Source organism: Prionailurus bengalensis, chromosome A3 (assembly GCF_016509475.1).
Source record: "Prionailurus bengalensis isolate Pbe53 chromosome A3, Fcat_Pben_1.1_paternal_pri, whole genome shotgun sequence".
NCBI classification, from domain to species: domain Eukaryota; kingdom Metazoa; phylum Chordata; class Mammalia; order Carnivora; family Felidae; genus Prionailurus; species Prionailurus bengalensis.
The window spans coordinates 47,484,120-47,497,569 of record NC_057354.1 but is presented as its reverse complement, the minus strand read 5'-3'; the positions used below and the strand labels follow the sequence as shown (position 1 = coordinate 47,497,569).

The 13,450-nt window shown below is 49.3% G+C and overlaps 1 long non-coding RNA gene across 1 annotated transcript; it reads left to right on the top strand.

Annotated features, from left to right (window-relative positions):
• Positions 1-1,809: 1,809 nt before the first annotated feature.
• On the top strand, positions 1,810-12,816 carry LOC122496632. The gene is made up of 3 exons (XR_006300882.1): positions 1,810-1,985; positions 11,382-11,477; positions 12,622-12,816. It is a non-coding gene; the product is annotated as an uncharacterized LOC122496632 (long non-coding RNA).
• Positions 12,817-13,450: the final 634 nt, after the last annotated feature.

Here is a 13,450-nt window from a genome sequence, read left to right as displayed (position 1 = left end):
CCCCTTTTACCCTCCTATGGAATTGGAACTGCCTGGATCCTATGGCCTCAAGCTTCTGTCTACACACCAGGACCCTATCCCACCCTTCTTCTTCACTCAGGTGTTCTGCATGGCCTTGGTAGACTTAGCTGTAGCATGAGAGCAGTGAGGCCTCTGGGACCACCCCTTCTGGCACCTCATCTGGAGAAACAGACTTTCTCCTGATATTGGTGTTTACAGGAATCTCTCCGGATAATGGTCCAAATCTCCCTTTTAAAATAAGGTATTTTGGGGGATGACCCTCAGGTAAGGGGGGGGGGGATATCTTGTGCCGCTTGTCAAATGATCCTGGCCAGTGGTGAGATCCCAGGGTTTGCAAATGTGCTTACCCCTCCTTCCTTCCCAAAAAACCCACGCCTTTGGACAGCATCCAGTTAGCCCAACATGGCAAGCCAGGATTACAGAGCCAAGGGGATGAAGAGGTGTTTTGTGAGCCTTAAAAGAAAATCCAAAAGTATAAAGAAAGGCCCAGAATAAATTCCTACAAATCTTGCTGTATCTCCCCACAGATGGCCCTAAATAGGCAGCCGACCCAAGTGGAAACCCCACAGGCGAAACGCGGCCTGGGGGGCTCAAAGGGGACCCGGCTTTGGCTTTGCCTGGGGCATGCGCCCGCCTACAAGCTGGCCAAGAGAAGGCAGGATCCAGTGTCCCCTGCAGACTTAGGGACATACCAGGCACAGCTAGCTTACAGTGGGTAGGTGATTACTCTCCGCTGGCTTCTGAAGTAGGGACTTTTTGTCTCAAAGTTTTACAGCCCAGGGCCCTGTTTTCGGGGACCAATTTTTTGGTCTTGTTGACCATCCAAACGTGGAACGTCCCAGGTTCTCCCCAACCCTGAGGTCCCCCCCCCCACCACCTCCCTTCGCCCTCTGCCACCTTGCAGGGTCTCTGTTCCCTCAAACTCTGGCCTTCCCACGCGCTTGAGGTGGGTTTGCCCTCCCCTTGCACCCCCCCCCCCGTCTCCAAATCCCTTTTTAACATGCCACATTGTCCCGAGGAACACAAGGAAGAGAAATTGGGGCGGGGTGGGGGGGATCCGGAGGCCGCAGCCAGCAATCAGGCCCGTCTCTCCCCCTGGCAAGGACACACACGTCGTGAGCTCTGCCTGAAATGTGTTTCATTATCACATAAAAGGCTCCCGTGGCGAAGGAGCCCAGAGGCAGGGCCGGGGGCCGAGTGGGGGACAATGGAGGCTGAAAGCGCTGCCCTAACCTGCTATGTTTCGTATCGCACGCCCATTGTGCGAGGGTCGTTTTAAACTACTTAGCGCTCCCCCCTCCACTGATCCCGGCCGATAAGATATAGTTCTGTCCGAATACATAAAAAGGATGTCGGGGAGCGGGCGCTTTCGGAGGCTTTTCTGCGCTACTTGGGTCTTTCACACACACCCCCACCCCGCTTCAGACCCCTCCCCCAGCCGGGCTCCAGGCTCGCTAGCTCACACAGTGTCCTCCGCTCGCTTTCCCCAACTCTAAGTATAGTAGGGTGCGGCGTTTCTTTTTGCCTCCCTCTCTTTTTCTTCCTTTTCCCTACGCCATCCGCGCGCCGGTTTAAGCAACCGTGATCTGTGAATAAACAAAGTCAGTAAACAACCGAAAAAAACATTCTAGATCCGAATTCCAGGAGGGTAAACTTTCCATGCCACGTCACACTTCAGCAAATTTGCACAGATATTATATTGCCTCCCCCTCCTTTATTATTCTTTTTTTTTTTTTTTTGCTAGGATCCCATTGTACTTAACTGAATTTTATAACGCTGATCGATATCTTGGTAAAATATTCATTTTTAAACTAGCGGGCAGTGAAATCTTTGCTTTGTGTGCTAAAGTCAACAGTCGCTCGGTTTGAGCTCAAATAAATGCGGAGATGCCTCGGCTCAGAGCAGTCGGCCACCTCCCTTCGAGCGCTGGACGCTCCGCCGCCCGCCAGCCCGCCGCACCACAGGTAGGGAGCGCGCCCACTCGGGGGCCGCGCCCGGGTCCCCTGGGCAGCGTCCGCCCCCCATTCCCCTCCGCGCGCCTCCCCTCCCCCAGCCAGCCCCTTTCCTTTCCAAGGGCCCCGACGCTAGGGGTTGGGGGTGGGGAGGTAGAGAATGAGAAGCTAAGTCCGTGAAGACCCTGGAGTTTGGAAGGTGGCCTATTTGTGCGGGGATTTCTGAGAATAGACGGTGTGGGTGGACGACGGGGTGAAGAGCTACAAACAGACTCAATCTGGGCTCTGAGCACATAGAGTTGGGTTGGGGCCCCGAAGCTACGGGAAGCCGCTACAGGCTCCTGCAGCCCATCCGGGGTGAGGATTCGATCCGACGGACGCGCGTTTCCCAAGGACAGTGAGGGGGTAGGGGATGGGGGAACGCCCTTGGCCCCAGAGTCAGGGGTGGAGGCAGCGGAAAACGGCATGCTGGTATCCCGTGGCTGCATCGGCAGAGGCCCGAGAGTGGCGAAGCCCTCCTGCCTTCCCCGGCGCGCAGGGGTTCTAGTCTGGTCTAGGCGTTTCCCTAGAAGCCCACAGACCGGGCAGCATTGGGGTCAACGCCTCGAGGCAGCAGGATTGGGACAGGGCCTTCCCCGAGAAAGGAGTATATTTTCGTTCTCGCTGCAAGAAGCGGCCCGTGCCCTTTACGCACAGAAGCGCACGGCTGCAGACAGTTTCGGGAGCCTCGGGGGTTACAAGCGGGGCCCAGCGGGGGAAGGGTGGAGAGAGAAACGCGCCACCGGGCAATTAATCCTCATTCTCCCAGAGGCTGGCCCCGGGTAGGGGCGCGCTGCGGTGCGGGAGGAGAGGAGTTTGGAGGACCACACAGAACCAATTGCATCTTTCTCCCGCCTGTGGGAAGGCACCAGCTTGGAAAACTAGAAGTTCCAAAGCTGCCAGTTGTAACTGCAGGATCGTCGGGTGTCGAGGCCAGGGTATGGGGTACTGAGAAGGCATGCTTCTTCTGGGATCTTCCAGGTGTCCCCTGAAATTAGCATTCCCCTGGAGGTGTTTACTTTAAAGGGCTAGACATCCCGCCTTGTCTGAAGCCCGAGCAGACTTCTAGGTATTTCACCAGGCGGGGAGACAAGCGCTCTTTCCGTCCTCCCCGCGGTCACCAGATCCCGGGACCCAAGGGGCAGAAATCGGAATCGATCCCTGTAACTGGCAGGGTCAGTTATGTGGGCACCACTGTGTGGGGACCCCTCCCCGCCTTCCCTGGCGTCCGGGACCGCGCACCTTTGTCCGCGCACGGGAGGCCGCTTGGGGAGCGCACCCGCCGCCCTCCAAGCCGCGGTTCCGGCTGCCGGCTAGTTATCTTCCCTAAACAAGATGGAACGCCTGCAGGACACACGGCTAGGCTAATCGTTTTTAAATAATTAATGCCTCCCCGTTCCGCTGGTAATGCGCGGCCTCGAATCCGTCAATTACTTGTCATTAGACGAGTGTCGCCCCACGGCCTTCCCTCGGGCCTTTGATGGCGCCCGGTCACCCAGCCCAGCCCACTCACGGCCGAATGAAAAAGTACCCGGCCTTGAAGAGCCGGGTGCGGAGTAGCCACGGCCCTCGATTCAGTGCGAGTTTTGAAAGAAAGACCTTAGTTGAAGAGATGTAATCTTCCAAATGGCCAATTTAAACGCCTGATCTTTATCGCCCGCCTTCTCCCGGCTTTATAAAGAAAAGCCGGTCCTCAGTGTTTTGGGGGCCTTTTAATGTGGGGGTGGGGCGAGGAGAAGCGAAAGATGAGGCTTAATAGGGCACGGGGCAGGTGTTTGCTCAAGAAGGTTCCTGGAGGCACCTCGGGGTAACTAGTTTTCTAGCGCATCCTTCTAAGCATCAGGGGCCTGGACCAAGTACTGGCTGCCGGCTTTGAAGGCCGGTGCGCCGGGACAAGTCTTCTGGAATGTATAAACCAGAACCGTCCGGAGAAAGCGTCAGGACCTTTTCAGGCAGTGCGTCTTCACCCTGCAAGAGGTAATAGGACCCCCCACCCACCATGGGCCTGACATCACAGAACAGTGGGTGCCGGTTGGTGCCCACGGACTTGTAGGTACCAAGTCCTGCCACCCAGAAGAGGCGCCCAACACACACGCCTTAGAGGCACCATCCCAAATTTGCTGTCCCTGTCGTAGCACAAGAGCTTGATTTCAGACCCCAAATGCCTTTGCTGGGTCAGGGACATTGTGGAGACCGGCCTTGGCCACAGCACCATGGCCAGCCAAGGGGTGGTGGAGTGAAATTAAAACGAAAACGAAAACAGAAGAGAAAATTTCCCCAAAGTTTGCTACTGATTTCATTACGTTTCTGCTGCTCCCTATCCCCCCATCAAAGGTGTTTTTTGTTTGTTTGTTTTTGTTTTACAGTAAATAAATTGTCAAGGTTTCAGAACCTTACATGCCTCCTTGGAGCAAAAACCATGTGCTGTATCTGCACCACTCTCAGCTTTACAGATCACAAGTTTCTCATAACCTCAACTCCCAGGAATGGTTTGCCTCTAAGAAGAGAATAGAAGACATGAGGGGTGGAGGGGGAAGAAATCATGAGGAGAGTGGCAGAAACTTTTTAAACATATAGAGAGATGGAGAAAGGGTGATTGGAATGTGCCTGTGTGCCTGGTTGCCCCCAGAGGACCCTGGGCTGTGTTTTAGGCCTTTGACTTCAGATCTACAGCCTTTCTAGGGCATTCCACAAAGATTGGAATTTTTTGAAAAATTCCTTTTTGATGAGATTCACCGGATATGGGCAGGAAGTTGCAGGCACCTCCAGAGACAAGCAAACACAAATTACACGGAATAGATATATGTCCCCACTGGAGCTCAGCGGGGTCCCCACCTCCAGGCAAGCTTGGTTTCTTCTCCCTTTGACAAAACTCCCAGGGAGCGCCCTACCCCGGAGCTCTCCAGGGGTTGCCTCGGAAGCCTAAATCCTGGGGCATCTTCCCCATTCTGTTCACAGCCTTCCTGCCCACTCTCTTATCCTTTTTCTCCTTTCTTCTTTAAAACAATCATGTGTGTCCCCCCTTGCCCCCTCCCGCCATTGTATTTGTTGATGACCTAACACGCTCACACCAAAAGCCACACACAGAAAACCAACAACGTGGGATGGGAGGAGAGACCAATTATGATTGAGGCTAACAAGCGGGGAACACCCAAGTTGAGGCCGGCTGTCTCCTGGGAGACTGATGGAGGCTTATTTTACAAGCTGTCATTCCGTCCTGGTCCCTGTTGCCAGATTGGAGGTGATTCCTATTCTCCCCTCCCCCCCCAGCCCCTGTACCCTTGGGGCTTATTCCAGATTCTTTGTATATCCTCTGCAGAAGCGGCCCCCCAAGTCCCTCTCCTGCACAGGTGGAAAGAGCAGCACATCCTCACAACAGCATGCCTATTTTTCACATCAGTGATTGTTCCTGAGATTTCTGAGCTCATTGCCAGCAAGATGTGGACTGGTCAGATGTCACTGTCACACATGCCCCGTCCTCCTCACCAGGTTCCCATTAAAAGGCATTGACTACTTACCCTTTACACTCTTCCCCTCCTCCTGCCTCTTCCTCTTTTGCCCCTCCTACTCCTTCTTTTTCTATCCCCCCTCCCACCACCACCAAAGAAGGAGGGATATTTTACTGTCAGATAACACAACTGATAGCTGGGAATGCTAAAAGAAGCAATACAAATTAAGTTGCTTTCATTCATCCAAAACTAGAGGTCTCACATTCTCATTAGAGTAACTGCCTGGGGTTTACTCCTCTCTTGAAGCTAATTAGAGGCAGTAATATTCCCTCTGATGTCAGGACATCATTCGAGCAACATCATATTTATTTAACTTTAACATATCAAATTAACTGAGAGGGGAAATTTCAGCATCACCGACATGGGTGAAGAAGAAATGCTCGAGTACAATGCTGTTAGAACCTCGGAATGAGAGATCCTTTGCTGTGGTTTAGTTCCCCTTGCAGAATGGGTTCTGCTTCTGCTTGCTTAAGTGGTTGAGGACCAGACTTCCTTCACAGGTAAATCAGCTCTTCCATTGTTTCATTTATCTGAAAAGAGTAAAACCACAAAGTTCAAGAGTAAGCAGGAAGGTTTTTGGACCAGGGTTGGTAATGACCCCAGCAAATCAAAATAAGATTGTGTGTGTGTTTTGACTTGTTATTTCATTAGAAAGACGATCTCAGTTCATTAGCTGTTCTTTTTTTCACAAAGCACAATTATACAGTGGATTTTGTTGGGAAAATTTTGCTCATGTGAAAAAGGACACACATTCCTAATTTGAAGACATGGATGTTAAGAGCATATTATTGGAAGAGGAAACATAATACTGAGAAGTGTCTGGAGAAGGCTTGAGAAGAGTTAAGGCATGAAGTGGGTGGCTGGAGTACTGGGAAGGGCAGAGGATGATTATTGTGTCATTTTCCATGAAGGAACAGGGTGACATGTCAGCTAGGGCAGGACATGGATCATAAGAACTTCTATATGGAGACAAATCAGGATGTAATATGTGGACCCCCCTGGTACAAAAATATGCAACCATCTGCTCAAACTTTCTGCTTGCTTTGTCTTCTAAAGCGTAAGCTAAGGAATTTAAAACAAAAAAAGACCAATCCATTATATATTTTTAATTTAGTCTGCAATTCTCTATTACGTTGAACTGAGCTGTTCACACACAGAAGTTGTAACTTCAACTGCTTGTTAGCTGAGAAAATGCATCCTCTATGCAGAAGAGTCCATTTTTTTGGCAAAACTTTTGCCTTTCATTCTACCTTCTTGGTGTTTCTCATCTCCCGCTGCCCCCCACCCCCGCCCAAGTCCCTGCCTCTCTTTTCTTTATCACAATTGTATTCACTTCAACCACCATTGAGTAGGGTCCCACATGTGCCAGACAATGTGCTAGGTGTCTTCATAAACATGACTTCATTTAAGCTTCCCCACATCCCTCTGGTAGATGACAGAATTTATGGGAGATGGACCTGGGGCGGAGAGGTTAGGGAACTGCTCAGATTTCAGAGCTCACCACTGAACTCAAGTCTTGCAACTCTATGTTTTTTTCAACTTCTTTTGGCCGCCTATGGCGGGGGGGGGGGGGCACAGACCTCTTTGATTCAAATGCAGTAGGAAACCTGCTTCTCCACAACCCCCAACTTTTCACTGTTGGGTGTTGTTGGTAGAGGGGAGGCTGAATGTTAGGAGAAAGGTGATAAGAAACAGGAAGATCTCAGGAAGAAGGATGGCGGAGACTCCACCTGCTATCCTAGAAGGGATTAGGATGCATTATGTCTGGGATCAGGCTGGATTCTTATTTTCTCTTTTGGAGCAACACAGTATATTCCTATGTGACGATGGTTTCTCAAAGCTGGCCGGAGGTTCAATCAGAACTGGACCACAACTGCACCACCACTGAAGCTGCTGTAGCCGGCTGGCTAATGCTGGAGGGGAAGAGAAAGGGAGAGAATCAGCAGCCTGTGATTAAAAAGAGAAAATGCCGGGGAAGAGGGGGAAAAAATGTCAGGGGCAGAAACAATGACCTGGCATCCGGGCTTAAATAATGCACATAGCCCAATTATTTCTTGAGGTGTAGCCTGCCAGCCATATTCCTTACTGAGAATTCTGGAGCAGAGGCCAGGAATGTTCTGAGAGACTCCTGCTTCTGACCTCCCTCTGACCCACACCTGGTGGCCTAACCGCACAGGTGACAGCACAGCTGGAATGCACGCACCGCCCACAGCTGGGCTTCAGGGCTGCCCTCACCCCAGCACCAGCTGCAAGAACAGCAAAAGGCCCCAGCCCCCACAGCATTCCTCCCCCCACCCTGCCCCCACTGTCCACATATACACAAATTCAGATCCAGATAAACACCTGCCTCAGAGGTTTGCCACTGAACGGGTGCTGGCCCAGGAGGACCAGCCTGCTTCTGTCACAGAGGGAGGATAGGATGTGACCCAGCACTCAGTAGGCCTGCAGTCTGAGAGGAGAGCACACCCCAGCCAAGTTTCACGTCTGAGCTGCACATGGTACATGGATGTGCAGGGAACGCTGGCTGATACCTGCTTGTGCCAGGCCCTGGGGACACAATGTGGAATGAACAGGGCCCTCCTGGACACAGGCTTGGACTGGAGGCCTCCTTTTCTTTTCCACTTACTGAAAGATAAGTTCCCTGGGTGTCCATGGTTTTTAGTGGTGTGGGGTTTCCTGTATACTTAGCATCTTCCATTTCGTGATTTGTGGGGAGGCTCTGGACAACTGGATTCTAAGGCCAGTGCCACACAAAATGATGTGTAGGGCATGGGAATAACTGACTCTTGGAAGTACACAAAGTTCTAGATTAAACCATACTTTTCACTCCAAACTGGACAATTGTGATGTTAGGTTGAGGTGGGGACGATGCATCCAGAATGACAGTTACCCACTCTCAGGTTGAGTGCTGAGCTTCCTAGAGACTGCCCGAAAAGGGCAGTCATCCAATCTTCTGGCTGTTTATGGGGACAAGTAGGGGCAGACATCCAATCTATATTTTGTCCATCCTCCATTTAATGACCACTCCCCTCCCACCAGCAGTTTGCCAATTAAAGGCCAATCTCTCTTGATTTCTTTGCTTTAAAAGGACATTTCGATTCATGCAGCCAAACAATTAAATCCCCCTCTTGCCTCTCCCTTCCCAGAGCTCACGAACAAGATGCTTCCCTATCTCTTGCCAGCATTGAGCAGTGGGAAGGAGCTGATCTCAGGTGCTAACCTGAAGTTATCAGAATGCCAGACTCATTTAGGGAGCTCAACTCTGGAACCGAGGCGATCCCTTCATTGATTGTGGAAAGCGCTGTTTAGATTTTGTCGTAGCTCAGTAAACAACCAAAAGTAACTGCGGGATTTCTGTCTTACATTCAGCTGAATCCCTCTCTTTCTCGCTCTCTCTCTCTCTCTCTGTCACACACACACACACACACCCACACACACACCACATACACTCCTCCTCTCCCACAGGCTCCTGTTAATCAGGAAGGGATAGTCAGACCAAGGTCCTTTAAGAACACCCTCATCTAACTCTCCAGCAGCTGAATCTTTTGTAGGGGAGAGCTACACCTTTCTCCTCTTGGAGAAAGCCTCCCGAGTTCCTAAGTCTGTAGCGAAAGCTCTTGAGAAAGGGTTGTGCCTTTGGGCCCCTTACTCTGCCATCTCTGAAAGCCCTCACCTGGCTAAAAGACTTGCCAGGGACTTGGCCTCTGTGGCCTCCCTTCCCCCACCCCAGTGCTTCCCTGAGATCCGGGTTGTCTTTCATGAGCTTGTTGCAGCTCAGACCCAGCTGCACAAAATTGAGGGTGGGGGTGGATTCCCTGTCTGCAATGCTGGGGCGCTGCTTCTGGGCTGGGCAACACGGTCCTGGATACAGATCTCTTTGGGGGTAAAGGCGAATTAAATTGGCAACCTCTACTCTGATACTCAAACTTCTGCAGTTCTTAGCAAGATCCCCATTTAGGCCTCAATTACTAGTAGAAAAAGAGAAAGATGCTTCCTATTGTCCACAATTTGCCATTCTCTGAATAGACTATTTGTTTTAATTAGGTCCCCTTCATTTAGTTCTATCTGCGGGAGCAGGTTTGCTCTGAAGTGATTGTGTTGAACGTGCGCATTCTGCCATCTATTTGTGTAAAATAAATAGAAAGACATAATTGCCAGTCATCACAATATAAAAGATTAGTGCAAATCCTAAACAATGATCATTTAAAATTCAATAATTCTTAGAAAAAAGAGTCAAATGATAAAGCACAGTTTCCCCGAAGGTGTTAGACACAACGGGCCTGCAATGGATGTGTGTTTAAAAATTAAGAAACTTTTTTTCCCCTAAGTTGGTACTATTTCAAATGAAATTCTTTTCTTATTTGTTTAGAATGCCTTTCATATGAAAAAAAATTCAAATCAGATCACCTCAACTTAAAATACAGGTCTTCAATATTAGCCAGCCTCAAGCAGAAAGCTTTCTAAAAGTCTTGCAAATCTAATCCCTGGTTCTATTCTTCCCAAGATACCAAAATTCTAATATCTTTTATTTTTTAAAGTCCCTAATTTTGTCCGTGACCTCTCCAATCTTAGAAAAATCGGGGGGGGGGGTGGAGAAAACAAATACAGTAATGTGTAAATTCTTAGGACTTAAGATAGGGATGTATTCCACAGTATCGAAAGTTCCACAACATTTTGCACATTAAGCATTTTTTTTAAACAAGGGGTAGCTCTTGCAATTAGATTGTTATTTTATTATACAAGGTACAAACCAAAAAGTATGCCATTTCTTTTCCCCTTCCCTTTTCCTAGTACAATTTGGGAAGGAGGGTAAAATGCATTTTGGGTTTTGATATATTTATTTTGTGCCAACCATCTGCATATTTCATGAGGCTCAACTATTTCTCTGCACAATGTACGGTCTATTCTGTGTCCTGAGGAAACGAAAGAATAACAGACTGCCGGTCCCTCCACCACTTGTGTTACTCTTCAGTTCACAGTATTCTAGCTCCATTGTTATATCGATAGTCCTATTTTGTTAAATATCAGCTTGGCTATGATGAAAGCTAATTATGCAATTCCACTTCATTTCTGCCTCTAAATTTTATACTTGATAAAATAGCTCAATGATGCTAATTAAATTTCTGTTTACAAAGATGATTTCTTTGTATTTCTCAAGGTTTGGCTTTCTGGCTATGAAATTTACACTAAAAACATTTCTGGGGGTAGCAAATATATTGATCATTTTTGGATTAAGACTGTTAAAATATATATTTCAAATGTTTCTGAGTTAGAATAGATCCTATGTAGAAGAGGGATTTGTTCTATTTACCTCTTTCCTTTGTGCAACGTTTGTGCAGATCCCCCCACACCTGGGAAGTAGTTTAGATATTTTGTAATAGTTCACTACCTCTGGAGCCCAGGCAAAGCCGTGCTAAATTTTGAAAAATAATTCAGGAGACACTCGCAGATATTGGGACACAGGGTGTATGTAACCTCCCATGGCTGAGACAAGCGACATGATGTTTGGTGCAAGGGGCGAAAAACACGACCTAACAGTGTTTACATGTGTATTCAGCCATGAAATTGAATATTATCAAAGTTGAAAAATGCAAATCAAATTAAAACCATGGAAAATTGTCTTTGGAATTACAGCGGCCTCGAGACCCCAAGTGTTTGCTTAAATTGAAGCGTTTAGAAAATGAAAAACCCTAAATTGCCCCCTTCTATTCCCCCCCACCCACACTCCCCCGCCGTATGAAATTTGTTCTTTAATTCTACCAGAAATCTGTTGAGGCTCAGCCATCAATCGCTCCTCCTTGGCATCAATCACACTGAAATAGAACTTTTTCTTAGAAATTAATTGTCTCCCTTCACTTAGTGTCACTAAAATCGGACGTGCTTCAGAAACTGAGCGGCACCGCTTTGCTTATTCCGAAATGAGCCCCACACCACAGGCTGCCAGGTTCTTCTCCCTGTAAGTGCCGCTGCCGAGCCTAAGCCACCCAAGCTATACGCTGCGGGCGCTGCTGGCGCTGGTCCGGGAGGGCGGCGGGCGGCGGGGCTGGGGGCCCCGGCCCCACACACGCTCGGAGCAGCCGGGGCTACCGGGCCGCTGGGTCTGCGGAGTAGCGGGCCAAGCCCCGGAGCCTTCGCGCTCATTCGTTGCGCTTTCCCACGTCGGGGAAGCCTGAAATATGGAAACGTGGCACTTTGCTTCGCTAACGCAGGAGTTCCCAGGGTCTTGATGGAGAAAGACCAAAAGAGGAAGTGTCAAAAATCTACTTTTTAGAAGTGAGACGTCCAAAAAGTAATAAGCAGGGGTGGCAGGGCGTGCGGGGGCGGGTCATTCTTGCCTTTTTCCAAGCTCTAAAGCGCAGGAAACACACGCTTAGAGGCCAACCCATCAGATGGGGCCAATCTCATCCCCATTCGCCTGGGTGCTGCAAACTTTAGTCCTCTCCCGCCCCTCCCCCATTTCTCTCCAGCCTGGGAGAAAACCAGCGCGCCAGCCGTTCTCCAGTAGATGCCAAATGCGGCCGCGTTCGGAGAGAGCCCGCAGAGCCCTAGTGGCGCAGCAGGAAGTGCAGGTGGAACCGCCGGCGGCGCTCTGCGCGGACCCGGCCTGGGGTCAAGGGTGGCAGCCTGACCCAGGTCGGGTGGAAGCCGGACCCAGGCAGGCGCGCCCACAGAGTTAATAGGGACTGTGGGGACGCTGGGGATGCCGGCAATGGTTAGGTTGTGCTGGCGTGGCCTTGGAAAACTTTCATCTCATTTGATGACCCTCGAGGATATTCATTCCCCACCCTCCCCAACCTGCCTTCCTCTAGTTTGAACATCCATCCACCTGGGCAGGTCCGGGATGGCCAAAGGTGGTCTGGCTTTTTCTCCCATGGGGAGCAGAGACAACCGGTGGCCTCCGCGTCACGCAGTCCTCCCTCCGGACCTCCAGCTCAGCCCTTGTAGATTTGAAGGGCAGAGGCTGTTGCAGAAATGCAGTAAATCCAGTCCTACGAACCCAGATAGGAGCGGGATGAAGAGTAGCGGAAGCCAATTTATATTTGAAGCCTACCTCTTTATTGCCTTTCCATGGATCAACACTAGCTTTATTTCCGTTCCAGGGATCAAGACTAGCTCAACTATGGCTGAGAAAACAACCCATGTTCCCCAGAGTTTAAAACCTGCCCATAAGTTGTGGTCGTGTTTTGGAGATTCGGGATCCTATTTCCAAGGAGAGTTGTCCGGGGCGTGTTTATGTTTGTTATTTTCAAAACCAAGCAAAGGAAACAGCAGCCAATTAAAATGAAATATTTTTATTTGCCTCCAACGTTGTCAGTGATTTGCCCCCTGGGGATCCACAATTTTCCCAAGCCTGTTAACGGGTGACAATGAATGAGTGCCTCGTGTAATTTAATTTTCCTGTCACACTAAATAGAGCTACATTGTAAACCTTAGATCTACTCTTAGTGATAGGATCGCCTTGTTTTGCCATTTGCACCATAAAGACCCCCAAAAGGGACACTGTATTGTGACCTCTACTCTTGAATTATTCAAGAACTTAACGACATTTTCCATTTTAAAAAGGGAACTAATTGCCATTGATGTAAAGCATGTGACCTTCCCTGGGTGCCCAGTATGAGAATGTAACCATCTGTGTGTGCGTACAGGAGCTGCAGAAAGCGGGCAAAAATTGGAGAAAGTTGTAAACATAAATTAGCTCAAAATAGACATGGAATTAAGCACATTATTTAACTCCACGCCCAGCCATGACATAGGTTTCCAGAAAGTTCTCTTATGTGACCTAAAATCCTTATAAAATCTCATATCAACTCAGGCCTGTTTGGGGGCATGGCATGACTTTTTATCTAGAACAGTAATATTTGAATTAGTGAAATCTGGTATATCTTCATTAATGTGAAATCACTTCGTGTGATGTCAAGCAAAATATCT